At 40.4% G+C, this 17,945-nt stretch overlaps 1 protein-coding gene across 5 annotated transcripts in view; it reads right to left on the bottom strand.

The window, feature by feature from the left end:
* Positions 1-17,945, bottom strand: part of PAG1 (phosphoprotein membrane anchor with glycosphingolipid microdomains 1) — a 118,190-nt gene that overhangs the window by 37,319 nt on the left and 62,926 nt on the right. For 2 of the 5 annotated variants that reach the window (XM_064507361.1, XM_064507362.1), the window contains exon 3: positions 12,763-12,827. The exons of 2 other annotated variants lie outside the window; for them this stretch is intronic. The gene's annotated coding sequence lies outside the window, so the exon portion shown is untranslated. Of the gene's footprint in view, positions 1-12,762; positions 12,828-15,530; positions 15,976-17,945 lie in introns of those variants that run through there. One more of the 5 variants, XM_026100692.2, reaches the window with a different exon arrangement.

Below are 17,945 nucleotides of genomic sequence, written 5' to 3'. Positions count from 1 at the left end.
CAGCTCCTGCGCAACCAGGAACCCTCCACCTTTGTCATCTTGTCTCCCTTCAGACACTTCGCTCCCCCTCTCCCTTCTAAAGCTTGTGTATCCTCATTCCTCCATCTTCCTCCTCCTTTTTGAAGGTCAAACTTGTGTGGCCACCATATTGCAGCTCCCCTCTGCCACGGGACTCTTTCTAAGCAGCCATCTGTTCTTGACCTCAACACTCGATGCTGCTTCTGGCAATATAGAGCCACCCCTGCAATTATCTGAACATTACTCACTTTGCTATCATTTTTGTTTTAACACTTCTTCTCAGAATTATTCTTCTGTAATAATATACCAATCAAAGATACTTACATGAACTCCTTAAAAAATTACCAGTAGAGATACCAACATCTATTGGTCACTTTGGATGTGACCCATTAATATTAGGATGCCCAAGAAAAAGACATTCCAGAAATAAAAAGGGCAAATGACAAGAAATATATGAAAACACTCTTTAAGGAAGAGATTTAAATAATAGAGATGAAATAGTAGGACAGCTTACCTAGAATGTGATAAATAATGTTAAACTACCATACAAGACACAACATATACGCAAGAATGAGAATTCAGCTTAAGAACTTCTACTGTTACAATTAAAAAAAAACCCCAAGAGTTTCAACAGCTAGTACTCTATTATAATTCACCATTATATCACTTTTATAATACTTTGCATGAGCCAAGGGACAGCGGCAGGTCTAATTTTCCTTCACCAAGCAGTCTGTATTTCATATGCTTTATCTTTATTCTTTGAAGAATTTACCGTGCTCAAGCCTTGTGTATTACCTTCCTGAATGTGCCTCGTTTTAAAGGATAACCTAACACTAATAGAGAACAAACTTCTTTTTATCCTTTTCCACTGCTTAGGGAGATGGTTTTATTGACAAGTAATCAGATTCTATAGAAGGATGGCATGATTTTCAAAGAAAGCATTCACAAATGAAGAGGTAACCATTAGTTATTGAAGCTAAAACACTTACAGGTTAATTTGATGGCAGCAGCAGTATATTAATTTCTCCTTTTGTTGAAAGATTTTGACTACAACATACAGCTGGCTAACTACATAAAGAGCAGAGGTTATCCAGCTCTGTATTTTCTTAGCTGCAATATCAAATTAATGTGCTGCTTTCAGAAAAAAAATCATGTCACCCTTTTAGAGAATCCTTTTTGGATTTTCAGCTGACTAGTAACTCACAAACATAGACCTTAGTTTGGGGTAGTTGCTAAATTACTTGCTTTGCTATGTATTTCAACTATTTATTTGGCCAACAGGAGAAACGCAAGACTAAGTTTGGCTAGAAGAAAGCAATAACAGAAAGAATAATCTCTCTCTTTACCCCAGTTTCACAGATCTAAAAATAGCAGAAGGGAGCTAATAGATATTATATGGGCAAGAATGAGAACGTAGATTGGTGAGGGAGAATTTATTCTTGCAATTGTTACACACAGGCATGCACTGACCCAAATAGATCACAGCTCCTATCGTTCCCTAGTGCATGCAAACGGATAAAATGCTGATGTACACCAAAACAGTTCAGGGAAAAAAAGCAAGCAAAATCTGCATGGAAACTGCCAAAAAAAAAAAAAAAAACACACACACACACCACTGGGTACACAAATGCTAATAAACAAAGATAGCATTGCTGGCAAACACTGCTGAAGTGAAGGCACAGAAAAAGCCAAATGATGATGAAAAATTCAAAGGTCAGCCTGAATGGATGGAGAAAACAAACCATTTACCACATGGTATCTACTGCTATCTAGAAGGAGAGTCATTTGACCCACTTGAGGATGCCCGCTTTATTCTATTACGTGGCTGCTGATCAAACCTCAGAGATACTGATTTTCTCCTGATGCAGCTTTCCGACTTGGCTCGGTTGCCTGCATTGTCATTCTGTGGCCCTGCAGATGAGACTGAAGGATTGGAGAGACTGTGCATGATGCATTTGAGTTCAAATCACAGGCTGAGCTACAGTGCACAGCAGTGTTCTGGGCAGTGACTACAGTCTTTTCTCTTCTCTTCTCCTTTCTTCCTCTTCATCCTTCCATAGGTTTTTTTGTTATCCATCAACATAGTCTCAGACGACAATGCAGGCTCAGCAAAATGTCACACACGGGAGGTGACATGTGGGATTCACCTCCAGAGTATGACATCAAAATGCATGGGATGCCTAAGTGTATCTATGTGAAGGATGTGTCTGAACTTCCTGTATTCCCAGTGGCTCCCTGGCAAGGGAGCCCAGTAAGGGAAGCAGCTGACCAGCCAACAGGGGTGCCATTCAATTGCCTTAACATAGGCAGGTAGGACCACTTGCGTTGCCTGAGGACATCTGAGATATCTGGATGCCAATGGAGACATGTCAGCAGAGATGGACAACTTGATGCAGGAGATTTATATACATCTGCAGTGGCAGCTGCAGGTGAGGTGACATAGCCTATGACATTTAAAATGGCACTCAAAGCCATTTTAATCAGTTTTCATGTAGATGAATCCTGCCTGTAGATATCTACCTTCAGGTGACCTCAGCTGCTCTCTAGCTTTTGCTGACAGCATTGATTAGCGCCTTGATTCAGCTGCTCACACACAGAGATCAAGTGCCACTGTAAACTCATTAGGACGCCCAAAGCATCTGGATGGAGCAGGCAGCCATAGCACACAACCTAGGGGAAACTCTCATGCTTCTCAAATAGCAATGAGAGACCACGAAAAGTGTCCCAGGGCATCTCAAATGGCATTAGCTGCTTCTGGGTGGACAGCCGAAAGGAGCCCTGATCTCCACTGACTATAATAGGAGACGAGACAACTACAGCATTCAAAGGTGTCTGCTGATACTTACCTAAATTTAGGAGTCTTAATTTGCAGTTGAATTTCATGCCATTAATGTCATGCTTAAGCATTACACAGATGTAAACATCTACCTCCACAATCATTTCCTACACAAAGGCTGAACGCTAGCTAACCTTTCCTAGAAAAACTTAAGGATTTATACAGGGATGGAGCATGTTAGTTTAATATCAGAAGAATACTCTTCTCAAAGCAGAACAGTTCAAGAGAATCACGCACTTTCCGGCTGGCATGACAGGAAAAGAATGACCAGATTTTTAGAAATGTTCAGTACCACAGACCCTATAATGCTTAATAATCTGATGGTGCTCAGGACTCCAAGTGAAGAAGAGGCAAAGCAAATAAAATCACAAGAATTTGGCTATAATACAAATATTTAAGACCCCTTTGCTAGAGCATCAGTGTATGGGTTCATATCAACATTGTACTAAACATCTCTATGCAGCTACAGAATGCATATGTAAGCATAAGATTGACAAAACCATGTCAAAAGACCATTATTCAGAAAAAAATGTTCTTTCTCCTTCATGAACATTTTTTAAAAAGTGTTCACTTCCCCATAATTTTTACCCATTATAATTTTGTTTCTGTAAGGAGTTAGGTATGCAGGGAGCTTCTGGCCCAATTCTGTTCTCAATTGCTCTCATAAAATAGCTGAAAGCAGAATGTGATCCCCTCTGTGGAATTATGTGCAACTCTAGGTTTCTTTTTATTTAATGTAACATTAACATATCTACATGCTAAATATTAAATCTGCTGTACAGGCAACTGTTTGCCCAACCAATCTACACAGTGAAAAATAAATAACAAAGCCTTTTATTATCCAACTAAACAGAGCAGCAAATTAAGTTACAAGAAAATGCAGAGACCTTAGAAAAAACACAAAAACATTCTTCTGGGAATTTCAGAAATTGTAAGTCAAGTCATGGTCTTATTCTTTTAGGCTATTCTCCTTTCATCATTAATACTGGTGTGCTGCTATAAAAAAAATAGCCAGGTAACCTATGGTTAGTAGAAAGCATTAGTTACTATTTTGTGAAAGTAAGTTGAAACTTAAACGTCAGTCTTCAGTAGGAATCTGCTGAGATTTAGTCTCTTCTTACAGTAAATCTATTATACTTCAGTAAATAGATGAGATATAAATAAAGTAGGAGCTCTGCAGAGTTTAAAATAGGAATTGCCACTGTATTAACAAGCTCACGGCAATGTTACTTAGAAGTATTTGTTTTAAAGTCTCAGCAGGCTTGTCCTGATGCCTATTGTGTAAAACCATCTGCTGAAGAGGCAGAATCGATATCCAAGTGTGTCCTGCTTGGTCTGTAAGTCTACCTACTGTGACTAAGTATATAACTCATTATTAAAAACAGTCAGACCTGATCTTTCCTGAGGGTAAACTAATGTTTCTCATCATCCTTTAAAAAAAGGAAGAGATAAGGAATAGGTAGGGCATTTAAATAAGATTCCTTATTTGAAAGGTTTACTCCCGTGGCCTGAATCAACATGCAAATGTGGGCTCCCAATCATCTTCACAAGATAATTATAATTCATAATTGGCACTTCTAAAGCGTTTTCACAGAGCTGTGTAAATATTGACTAATTAGCCAGGCAAGAATCCTGTGGGGTAGGTGAGCAAGAACAACAACCCCCTTCCATATTTGAGGAGAGAGATAAAAAGAAAAATCACCTTGCACATGCAATGGGCTGAGATGATGAGGGCTTTCCAGTCTCATGCTCTTGCCCAGGCTGCACTGCCCCTCTGTGCTAGCTGGACTCGAGGAGACGAGCTCTGTTTTAGCAGATCCCAAGCTCCCCTTAAGCAGAATGTATAATTATTCAAACGTCAGAATAAAACCTGAAGATTTGATGTAAGTACTTAAAGTGTTTACATGAGGACGGCAGCCTGTTTTGCTTTCCAATCTCAGGAGTGTTCGGCCAATTATGTAATACATAATTATGGCTTATTTCTAGAAACAAAATATTACATGGGTACTTGTTAGTAAATATGAGAAACAGCTCTACATGTGTAGAGTGAGACTCCTTAACTTAAAATTCTGTGAAAAATCTTATTATCCACCGCATACCCACAGTGAAGGGTGAAAGAAGTGCGAAAGTCCAGTAAGAGCCCCCAAGTGTCCATGCTTCATCATGTAATAAAACACTAAGGCGACCTAAATGTCATTAGCCCATAAAAAGGGTCTAAAAAGAGTCAGAATGAAAATCCTTAGAGGCCACAATATCTAGAAAGTGAAACAGGCCACTGAATATTGCCTCCATTAAATCCAGCTCTTCAATTTAATTGCCCTTAGGAAAGAACAATTAGTCATTAATGTCTCAGGTTTTCTGGTTTAAAACGGTAAACACTAATGATGGCTTTATTCCAGAGCTTTGTCATTAATCACCCCATTCACGGGTGACAAATGAGTCTTTTCCAAATAATTATATTATCACAAGCTTACAATGTATACAATAAACACAATATGAATCATTTTTATTTGGTGCAATCCTGCTTTGTCTATTGAAGCCATTGGTTATATGTTGTGTTTAATTTCTGCTACAATCTCTTTAGGGCAAAGATTGTGTCCCTGTGGTTTTGTAAAGCCCTACTCACAGCTATAATAGCATATAAATGAAATAAATAAGGAGAAATCGCAGACTGTGGGAATTTATTCTCAGTTTATCAGGTATTCATAAGTGAGGATGAAAATATATTTTAAAGGATTTCATTAAGATAGTATCTCCCAGAGATCTGGTTCAATTATTTTTTGGAGATATTGGGAGATATTGGGAGATGCTTTTTAATTTAACTGTGGCGACTTACCAGATAAAAATAATAACAGGAAAAATCAAATTAGCGTGGTGACTGGTTGAATACTAAATCCAGTGTTATTCCACGCGGAAGCTCCTTCTTCAGTCTGCTTCTGTCTGTAACTGCTTCCAAGACAAGTGGTTTTCCATTCCCAGTAACAAACATTAACATGATGGTATTTTAACTACTGCATTAGTTATCTATCCTGAGCAATGTTAGACTAAACAAGTAGTAGAGCAATAGTAGAATTAGATGCTCTAGTGAGCAAAATTTATCCAGAAAAGCCAAAACCAAAGGAAGACAGGTTAAGTAGAGATGACTCAGGCTGCAGTATGATAAAAGGTAGGGCAAGAAGGGCTTTTGTGCTCAAATGGTTTATATTGGTGGAAAAAAGGGAGAATCAGGCAAATTTTCTACAAAATTTGGCTCACTTCTGTGGCAGTTTCACAATCACTTTAAGCCTGAACAACTGATGATGCCCCCCAGAGAAGTGCTCCTGTTCCCCATGGTGGCATTCCTGGCCACTTGGTCCTTTTCTCATGCAATCCTCAGCTCACACCACTTCCAGCGCTTGCAAACCAAATCAGACAATCAGGGTCAGGGCTAATCCAAAAGAGCTGTTAGCTTTAACACAGATAAACCCTGATCCAGGCCTCTGTGGGGCTGCCCAACGGCTTCTGCCTGCTCAGGGGAGAGCCAGGCTCTCTGATAAAGCTCCATATGCTACACTTCCTTTGCATACACAAAGGTCTTTAACAAAGAAGAAGAAAAGAGCAATTTTTATCTTTAACTAGAAATATCCTCATGAAAACAAGTGGTCAGCTGGTGCTGAGGCTTTGATAAGTAGCTCAAAGGACCTCAAGAGACTGCCATGCTCTCACACCTGGAGTTGGGAAGCTACTGAAAAGACAGGAATACTTTGGTCTTCGAGAATAACGGATGATGCCTGTGGTAAGATTGTCATTTCAGGTGCACTGCTGTTCATGCAGAGCAACTAAAATGTAGCAATACTGGTAAAATGAGCTGGCTGTGTTATCAGAAAATGCTAATTGTCCTGGCTAGCTGGTTCTGCTCTTAGAGGCTGGCAACTCCCCGCAGATGTCAGGTGAGGAGTATGGTCCCTGCGGCCAGACCACGAAGGCTGAACAGACCCGAAGGAAGACCCTTCAACTCGGTAAGCACAGCAGAGCACTTCAAACTCATCATTTTTTTCACTGTTGTCTTTCTTCTTGGTTAACAAAACTAAAACCCGCAAAGGAAACAGCATATGATGGCAAGTCTTCACAATAGGTTGCAAGTTCATCTGTTTGCACAGAGTTAATAATATGTCCTAAAATGGCCATTCACCCTCTAAAGACATTAGCATGTAATAGCAGCTGCTTATCCTCTGAGTGCAGGCAAGCACTGGGAAGAGGTGCTGAGAGGCTTTGTCCTGGAATTACAAGCCACTGTTTTAAACATCATGTGAGGAAATTATTTTAATTGCCCATACCCAGTCTGGACTGAAACACTTCTCCTCCCTACATTGGTAGGAGCAGTGAAAATTCCTTTCTCTACTCAGGATGTTGTTTGAGAAGAACACATCCATACTTGAATGTCTGGAAAGCTTTGCCATAAAATGAAACAAAAAAAGTATCTTTACAAAAAAGTTTTTGACCATAGAGCCCCACAAACCAAGATCAGATTTCTGGCAGCTACTGGCACTGAAGGGAGCAAGAACTGTTATTTCTGAGATAAACATTTCAGTTCAAATGTCACAGACCATAGTAAGGGCATTCACAGTTGGCCCTGGGATTTAAAGAAAACAAAAAAAGACTTGTAGGTTTAGGAAAGTTGGTGGTGATCATAGCGCTAATGACCATGAGAGAAACACAAGATTTTTTTAAGTATCATTATCTTGTGGCCTTGAGTGCTAATCAAAACAAGCACTATAATGCCTACTTTAATGGGGTTTGTCTCAGTGATGCTACTAAATAGAATAAACTACATTAAACCCAGAAAAGCTACAAAGAGATAAATGGCAAAACAAAACACTGAAAACCTAGATTCTTTTAATCTACTATTAACTGAGTTATCATCCATGGTATTCACAGTTAACTGCAGTGCTGAAATCCATTTGTTGAATTTTAGAATTAAAATAGGAATGTTGCTGTTCTTCTATTTACAAAAACAGATTAAATAAGGCCCAAATTAACCTCCAGAACTGCTGGTTTGGCAAATACTGTAAGATAGAATAGGCTGCGTAGCTATTTCTTCTCTGAAAATAAGGAAAGTCACTCCCCTAGAATTTTTTCTTAATGTAAATACAGGGAATCTGTCCTCACCCAGAGAGTCCTGCACATAAACTGAGCTTCAATGATGTGACATAAAGGGACATCCCTGCAGCCTAAGGACCTCAGCCCCTTCCTCACAGACCCCTGCCACCTCCACAGACACTAACTGATCTCAGTAGACTTCGGATGATCCTCTTAATATTTATGGGAATGGGCACCAAATGCCAGGAAGCTTAATTCATCACCAATCATTCCCTTCCGTTTTGTTCACTTGGCATGACTCATCTTTCCTATACTGGCCCAACGCATCGCCATGCTGATTTTCTTGAGCTTCATACCCTAGAAGATCACCTACATTAGCATCCCTCAGAAGCAATTAAATAGGTTTTCCACTGCATCTATTTTGCTGTACCTCTCGCTTGGAGATGGGAGGATCTGCAACAAATAAGAAGGAATGCAGATTATAGGCTTTTTGCCTGACATGTTTCTGCAGAAACAGGTGACAATTTACAAATAAAATGACAATCAAGGTATAGAGATAGTGATACTTTCATGTTCATTTAGAAACAAGAGTGAAATGTTTCCAAGACTTCAATCTTGGGAAGATGGATTAGCTCTTTGTTCATGGTATACACAAAACATAAGACCATGCACCCTATCTTGATTACATTTTCAATAAAGGTTTTTAAAAACTGAAGCTGTAATACATGTAAGAACATATAATTCATTCTGAAATAAATAGGATCCCCCAGTATTATAGAGCAAAAAATTCCTATGGTTTATATTGTTTTGTAAAATAGTTGCTCTCATTCACTCAAGGGACTGCTAAAGGTCAGTGTGGTTGAGTATACATGATTTATAAAGTACTCTGGAATGAGAGGTGCTGTGCAAATGTAAAATATTATTAGAGCATACTCTACTTAACTGAGATACCCTGAAATGAAATTGGCTGCTCCACAAGAGCAGATCTAGGAAACTAATTTAGTCTAATGATAGCAGATCGTCTATGACTACTGACAGACAGCATAAGTATAAATTCTGCGCATAGATAGACTTATTCAATGCTAGAAGTTACTGTTTCTTACTTGGGATGGGTTATACGCAGATTTGAATTCGAAGCCTGTGTTACATAGAAATAACTAAGCAGACAAAAATCCCAGGCTACACTATACCACAGTGAAAACGTGGCTTTTGAAGGCCAACTGCAGGCATGTAGGCTCCCGTGTATGCCATCCACCTTCCATACAAATGCTGCCATATAAAAATAAGTTATCGGACGCGTGCCAAAGGCGCTCGGCACACTGTGGTCCTTGTGCTTTGGAAGGCTAACCTCAGATAGTGCTTTCAGGTTCAAAATACATGCTCTATTCATTGCTGGTTTTGATGGAGGCCTCGAAGTTTCCCTCGCAGATTTGGCCCTTGAGATTTGTTCACTTACAATTATATCCAAAAAGGCTTCTTAAAAACCATGTCTGAGTGACAATGGGCTGGACTGGGCTAGCAGTCTCTCTCCCTCTCACACGCACAGTTTATGGCTTGGATGGGAAGCATAAATTATGTTTTCACCCACTTTTCGGGACTGATTCCAACTTCCCTCTTTCTTCTGACCACAACGGTTTATACTTTAACACTGCAATAAATAATCATTTTGAAGTTGATTTTACACTATTTTAACAGCTGGAGCAATGGCATTATTATTTCACTTTACCATAAATGGAAATATTCCCCTTCACCCACCCACTCAAAGACATATATCTGCAGATCATATTCTGAATTCTTTTCAAAACACAGGCCAAAAGATCTCAACAGCACAATATGTTCCCCTTCATATTATTATTTCCACGCTTGCAGATTCTTTCATCTAATTCCCTTTCTCCCTGAAGTTTACAGTGTCATTCCAAAGGTTTCTCAACTGTATTTCTCTTCCCTCCTCTTAAATTCCCTATTTCCCATGCACCATCATAAACCCTTCTCCACATAGTGCTGTCTTCCTTTAGAAGAGCAGTGGTATGCATTTCAGTGCTACAAACTAATCTGATGCTACCTCCTTCCCCCTTGCTAAAACAAACAGTTTTAGATCCAATTTTTTTTTTAAATGCAATACAGGACTTCAGCAGTATGAGTTCCCTATTCCTAAAGGGAGAAAACGGAGTTCTTTCTTTTGTAAATGAATCCATGCTTTCCCACAAAAATTAATGTACCAGTCTGGGAGGCAGAGGAGGTTTGCATGATCTATAATCCAGGCAGTAGTTACATGACGTTATTACATAAAACACTTCATTTGTTAGCAACAGAAATTTTATTCAGGGATAATGCAAAAGTTATTCTCATCCACAGAAAACAATTCTCATCCATACAAAAAAGGTTCTTAATTTCCACTGTACTGGAAAAAAATGTTACTGTATTTTTCTCTCCACTGATAAAGTATTTGGTTTCTTCTACTTTCTTTGGATATTTTTACTCTTAAAAGATATGCTCATTTGTCTGCAGCTAAATTGCAGTAATAATAGCAGATGATGACACTCTTAGGCTATGTTATTCATGATTAATCTGTGCTCCAACCGAAAGCATTTATCATGGGGGACTACTCTTCCCTTTTCTCTTTTCCCTATTTCCACTTCTCCCTCGTTAACAAGAAGAATGACAAAAATCAATACAGCTTTTTAACCTAGGGATTGACATTTTTAAGCTCTGAGGCTAATGTATAAATATAAGCTTCCAGCTGTTAGAACAAAATAGCAGCAAAGGTAAGGCAGATGCCAATATATTACCCATTTTAGGTATTATTAACAAAAATCAACTTTAAAATATCCCTCAGCTATTCCAATAACAAAACCTTCTGTCTTGAAAATTTACACAGACCTGTGCCTACAGGAATAAGATGTCTCTAATTCATTTCTCATGAACCATGGAGGCCAGTCAAATCCTCTGTATCATTTCTTCCGGTTCTGGCATTAACGATCTCCTGAGCAGATCATACAGCCGATGAAAAAATCTCCAGATGTTTTGTCTACTTAGAATTTGAAAAAATGGGCAAAAGCCATTTAGGGTCTATACTTCTTGGCATTTACACTCTGATAAAGATGGGTGGTGTCTGAAGGATTCTGCATGCTATACTATAAGCATTGCTCTTCGGGACCTTATTCAGCGCTAAAAATTAAACCTCTTCTCTGTTTTCTATCAAAGAACAATTCTCCACCTTCATGAGAAAGATAAAAAGGCCACAGGATTCTTTTTCTTTTTAATGCTCTACAGTCTTAACATTTGCACAATAGTAACCAGTGTTTGTAACTCACTTTCAGGTGTGTCCCTCAGTTTCTCAGGGGCATGTTGCTCTCTCTTGCAATATCACTGGCACCTTGCAGTTGCTTACAACTACTTCGGTGGCTTGGGCAGGAGCACCACCCTTGCAGGGCTGTTCTCAAGTGCTTACGAATCCAGCCTAGGCAGAGCTAATGAGTAACTGCTCCAGAGAACTTCCCGAGAACTCCTTTTTTTTCTGAGTCAACCAAAACACCTCATAGCAAATCTGTGAATGAAATAAGGCACTGCAGGAAGACCTGGAAAGTCCTTCCTTCTAGAGTTAACACAGCAGCGACTTCCGATTGCTGTGTGTCAGGTGCATTTCATTTCACATTTCATTGCAATTCATTTCACACCAGCCAAGCCCTTAACCACTCTATTCTGATTACCGGAATGTAGGAACGCAATTTTGTATCGCATTTATACAGGGTCACTCTTGGGTCAGCTAGTTTGACCGTGACAGCTTTTTCCCATACTAAAGGCAAAATCGTGTTTACATTTGGTTAGTTAAAATATTTACATTGCACATTCAGCTGATGCATTTTTCCAGCGACAGGGCTCTCTGTGGTATTTCCTCTTGCACCTACTGTGCAGCGGACACAGATGATTAAGATGAATATTCTGTGTGCCTCTGCACAGGCCGCTGAGGGAAACGAGCAGCAAAGCTGCTCTGTATCAACACTGATGGACCTCTGTAGCATCCGTGCAGTCTGCATGACCAGCCTAGCATTGCACTACAGCATGAAAGCCTATCTTTTAGGACCCCATGTCACAACTAATGCATCTGCCTTGAAAAGCTACACGTCTTCCAGTCATCGTATTTCAAATATTCTTCCACTGTTGTTCCTTTATTTGTTCACTCCATGCATGAGGCAGATTAAAACATGCCACATGTATGTACTGGGAGAGGAGGCCAGACTCGTGCTTTTCTTAGCATCAACTTGCCTGCAGGAAAAAATCTCAAACATACTGCATCTGAAAGTGGGCACAGAAGGTGGAGGCTGCTGTTGAGCAAGGCAGAAACTCCCTGCCACTCTCCTGCTTGGCAGCGCTGAAAAAGCCAAATCCAGAATGAGGGGACAAAGAGCCGCTATACTGAGGCAGACAGCGCTTTGGGAGAGAGGAGAAAATCTAGAAAAGAAGCGAATACAGAGCGGAGAAGAAAAGGTGAGAGTAAAGCTGGCAGGTGAAGGCCGCAAAGTGATGGTATTCCCAGGAGTCAGAAAACACACTGGACTCTTATTTTAAGCTAACACTTAAAAGCTGAATATATTACAGTGATTGATGCTGCAGAGAGACCTGCTGCATGAAGAGGTACCATCCACACAGTAAAAAGTTAATTTTGGTCACCTATGCATTACTGTGGAAGAATAAAGAATAAATATGCAAATCTTCCCAAAAACCAAACAGATTCAGGGTGAAATAACTTCTCACACGGGAACGCAGTAACAATGCAAAATTAGAGAGAACAACTAAAACTCCAGACTCGCGGGAGGTGTATCCCTTACCTCACAGCAACGTCCACCCAGCTCTTCATACAGGTCTTCCCACAGGGGAAGCAAAAGCTTCTGCGCTGAAAAACAAAGTACTGGTTTTAAGAAGCTACCACAATGCTTCTGCCTGTGCTTCCGTACCCAACAAACTCAGCTGCATCTTTCTGTTTACAAACACACATACAAAAGATGAAAGTTGATTATGTAAGCAAAAGCTATCTATTTTAAATTGACCCTGCCTGCTTAGTGGCGTATACTCCGGAGGAAATGGGTTATAAAAATCACTGTATAAACTAGCCATGCAGCACTTAGCAAATGAACTTTAAGCAGAGTAGTTTTGTGTGGGGGAGACATATTTGTTCCACTTTTTTAATCTAACAGACTGAATGAAACTATGTGAGTCTTTGCCAATTAAAACACAGCAGTGAAAGTAAAATAGCAGGCTCTCCACCAGTCTAAGCCAGTGTATTCACAGTAATAAATGACCAATTTTGATTTAACTTAAAACCACATTTATCCACTTAAACTTTTATTTGAGGATATAAGTGCCTCTCGTGAGGCTTCCACTGGAAAAAAATGGGCATGAATTGCAAATCATTTAATTATTCTGGTTCCATTCGTTGTGTTTGTGCGGACAAGCTCTAATTTGGGATTTCCACACTTGCTGGTCCCTAACAAACACGAGAAACTCATTCAGATGCACGGAATCTGATCTCAGGCCTCACCGCTCTCTCTTCTGGAGGTAATGGCCTTAAATATCCCTCATTAGATAGATTAAAAAACTATGCAAGCCTAAATATGCTTATTATTATTTTAAAATGCCCTCCTTTCTCATGCAAGGGTTAAGCACACCGGTGACAGGGACCGTGCCCCCCAAAGTTCACTTCTTTACCCTTTGCTTCTTGAGCCACCTGAGGGACTTCAAGGCACTGAGCTGGGCTGCTGCTGCCGCGGCTGCCGGGACGGGACCATCTCCCCGCTCCGCTGTGCCTCCCGAAACCTCTTCAGCAAACACCCGCGGCCCAACCCAGAGGCCGCTAGCAATGCCAGCGCCAGGCTGGCGGCACCCGAGCGCGGGCTTCCTGGTTTTCCCATCCTCTGCACCAGGCAGGGCGCAGGACGCGCACGGACCTCACGATGGCACAGCACAGCGACCCGCCTGGCTGACGGCAAGAGATTCGCGGGCTCCTCGCGGGCTCATGCTGCATCGGACACAAGCCCACCGCCGAGCAGCCCGCCGGATTTTGCGAGGATTAGCAGGGCTTACACACATGCACGAAGGGGATGACACACATCCCCAGGCTGGTGGCCAGGAGAAGCCCAGGTACCGCACTGCGAGCAAGTAGTTAGCAACCTCACTACGGAAAAAAATGTTATTTCCTTCGGACTCCCCTATTTGCTGGCCCCCTCTGACAATTTTGTGGTGGATGCACAGCTTGCAGCCCCCAGCCGTCGGCTGATCAGCTAGCAAATCCTACTGTTTTTGGCAGACGGATGTCCAACGTGATAGGCAATGACTGCTGCTGTCACTAGCAGGATGTTTTCCAGAGCTTCTCATATAAGGCAGCATGTTTATTCTTTGAAACAGTTGCTCCCTGAAGATTAAAACCAAACAGTAGCACAAAAGCCGTGTGTGTCCGCTGGGATCGGTACATGCCATCAGGCAAACAGGAGGTACTAGCTATGTTCTTCCGAATTACACGCAACAAACCGTGCTGCTATATAACGCGCGCTGGCAGGAAAGAGCAAGACCCGGCAATGCACAAATGACACTCTCCTCTTTTCTGTTCCTCCCTCCAAAAGAAAAGAAAACAACCCCTTCTTTCAAAAAAAGCCATTTGTGATACGATACACTCCAAATTGGGGGCGTCCAACCTGTTAAGGGATCTGACTGCAGCAAAGCACGCTCACTGAAAGCTCACCAACTTGGCACAAAACATGAACCTTCACAAAATGAAGAAACTGCAAAGCTAAGAGGCATTCACTTTTAAAACCATATTTATAATCACCCCCAAATGGCAGCAAAATCTCTCAAAAACATACTTAACAACTATAAAGGGATAGAAAGCAACGAGAATAGCAAAAAACCTGAAGAATTGCTCAGACAAAATCTAGCTTTAATTTAAAAGTAGAAAAATAATACTAATAAAAACCCCACTAAAAAAGTCATTGAAGGAGCAAGAACATGGGAGAAATATCTGCACAACAACATAAAATCTTTTTAGCACAGTCTGTGTAATCTTAGTAATCGAAAAGTGGCTGAAAAACAATTGGTTAATAAATGCAATAATGATTTTTCTGCTGAGGTGTGTGGATTTTTTTTCACCATGGTATAGGATGTTTTGGAGCACATGGAGTACCTGCAGGGATGAGGAACTGTCTGGTAATAGGAAGTGGTATTTACCTTGCCTAATGGCAACATGTTAATGTATTTCTATTAGCAAAATCCATTTAATATTGCATATACGTAGTAGCTTCTGGCTTAAAAAATATGAAAGCTACAGAAGGAGACTAAACGCTCTTTTCTCCCTCTGATGGGAACACACAGAGATTTTCTCATTAATGGTAATGTGAGCTAAACACGCGTAAAGGGGAACAGACAAACTTCAACAACCCTCAGCTGCAGCAAGATGCCCACTATGAAGCCACTATTTGTTCTGAAGTCCCTATTCTTCTCCAGGTTTCTGCAGACTTCAGAACTTGTGGTCTTACCATATCCATTTCAATTAATAACCGAACGGCAGCAATAACTAACACGCTCCTATAAAGATCAAAAAGATTACCTTCAATTAATAAGGCTTCTTCATCCAGGACCACTACAGAAGACCCCACGGAAAGCTATTAGCTGCACATTTTGAAACTCCTTCTTCTGGTTACTCCAGTTGTAGGAATTTGTAGATGCTTGTCCTCTGCCACTTTCCGATTCTGTATGCGTGGCACAAATCTCTACCTTATTTGGCTGCCAAGGCTATTACAGCAAGCAAACAATGTCTGCTCTGTCAGGGCCGAGCATGAATGGTATCACAAAGACACTCTAATGTACAGCCCTGCACTTTTTCTTCTTCTTGGAGTAGCCGGAGGAGAACCGATGGGAGAAAAATGCTTATGTATTTTTGATTAGTCAACGCTTCATTATATTAAAAAGGAGTAAGCGAGTGTCAAGACGTTGGAGGCGTTCTCGCGTCTCCGGATGAGATGCGACATACAATAGCGGGAATACTCGCTGCCTTGCTTCACACATTTGTGCTTCGGATTCAGGGTGGCTGCGTGAGCAAGCATCTGAAATAAGGGAGGAGTTATATGAAATACAATTTATGACTTGAAGCTTTGCCTGCCTTTGAAAGATCAACGACGACAGGCAAAATCTCAGAAAGATGACACAGCAGTGTGTGTTACAACTTCCATCTGCCACTGCCTGCCTTTTGGAGCTCGCCTGGAATTTGTTCCTTTTTGCTGTGGTTCTATTTCTGCAACAGAGGATTGATGCTGCGGCTTCTGTCACAAGACTCTGAAATCATACTTCAGACAGCCTCCAAACAAGTTGGCTGTTCACTTCCTCCACATGACATTACCATTTTAATTTGCAAGAAGGCGCAATGCTTAATGATCTTAACGAGCAAGTATTTGATGAGACAATGAATCACATTCTTAACAGATGTTTACAGTTGTCAATATGAAGAGAGGAGGATGGCAGGATTTTAAATCCCAGTTTTCTCCAAAGCTCCCTTTGGCAAAGAGAGAGGCAAACCAGAAACACTTTTTACAATTAGATCCTTGTATTTTTCTTGTTCTAAAAGAAGAACTGTAGTGTGTACTTGGAATATATTTCCTGTAACTTCATGTTTGTTTTCTTTTCTACCAGAAAATGAAAAATAATCCAGCACAGGCTCCAGAGAAGTTGCTGATGATCCCTACGTAAACCAATAGGAATACTACAATTTAACTCAAGTATTCCCAAGTTAAGCTACACAATACACGGTAGCTGTTTCAAATTTCTTCACTTTAATTATAATTCAGACCTTAAAATACTGCAACTAAACAGAGTGGCAAGGAACAATATGTTTTCTTCTGGAAACAACTAACAAGAGCGACACAGTCCTAGGGTGCAGCACAACTGTGAACTCATTCCAGGTCCCAGATGAACCATCACAGCATTACAATAATTTCCCATGCAATTAGTATTAATTGGTGACTTGCTGGCAATCCCACAGGGGCCTTCTCTCACTCTTCAGTAGGTCTGACCAGGTCAGGCTTGAGACTCATGAGCAGGGCCAGGCATGTATCTCTTGGTGCCCAAGCTCCAGTCGCTCATTTTTGTTGTTAAATTTTGGGAAACCGTCAACATCTATCTTGAGTAAAAAGTAACGGCAAATAGACAACTTCCAAATTCTTGCATATGAATTTGTAACATAAGACAGCAAAATAAGAGCGAGATTTATACATAGAATTCATAAACTTTTTTTTTAAAATAACTTGAACGTTTGAAAGCATTTCACTGAAGCCAAACTTTAACATACTTTTTCAGGAAAATTCAGTGGCAGTGCCAAGTGGATACTAACAGCCAACTGAGACTGTGCATCTCTTATTCAAAATTAAGCTGAGAATGGAGAGCTGTAGATTGAGCAACCACTTCTTCTTATTTTATTCTTTAATAATAGTTCTTAAGGAAAGTTATTCCTTTTACCTATTAATAAATTAAAAAGAGAAATCAAGGTATTTGTCCTGCGCATCTTTCCAATTGGACTCAGGCAGGAGCAGGGTTGCTTAACACCAGCAGAGCCAGACAACTCTGTGGCAATGAAAGAACAGATGTTCTTTGCCAGAACATCTTAAATATCCAAAATATATTTCAGAGAAGCACATGCATTTAGCTTCCAGGGCCAGTATCAGAGCTGATGGATCTCAATTGTGATCTCCTTTTTCCCAATGGAATTACATAAGTGATCTCAAAAACACATAACCTTCTACACTTTAAAAAAAATGCTTAGGCAGTTGTTTAGAGTCATAAAGATGCCCTAAATCAGAGCACTGCACAGAGGCCAGCCTACATGCACAATTCAATAAATAATAGAAGATGCAATGTCTATTGCTAAAGTACATTAGGAAATGTTTGTTGCTAGAGGCAAGCAGAATTAGTTCAACTAAAACACGTCAAGTCTAATCAAGAGCAATGTCCTGTAGGCCAGCTTTATTTCCCC

The sequence above is a fragment of the Dromaius novaehollandiae genome, chromosome 2, assembly GCF_036370855.1.
Source record: "Dromaius novaehollandiae isolate bDroNov1 chromosome 2, bDroNov1.hap1, whole genome shotgun sequence".
Lineage (NCBI taxonomy): Eukaryota > Metazoa > Chordata > Aves > Casuariiformes > Dromaiidae > Dromaius > Dromaius novaehollandiae.
This window is presented reverse-complemented; position numbering and strand designations above follow the sequence as displayed.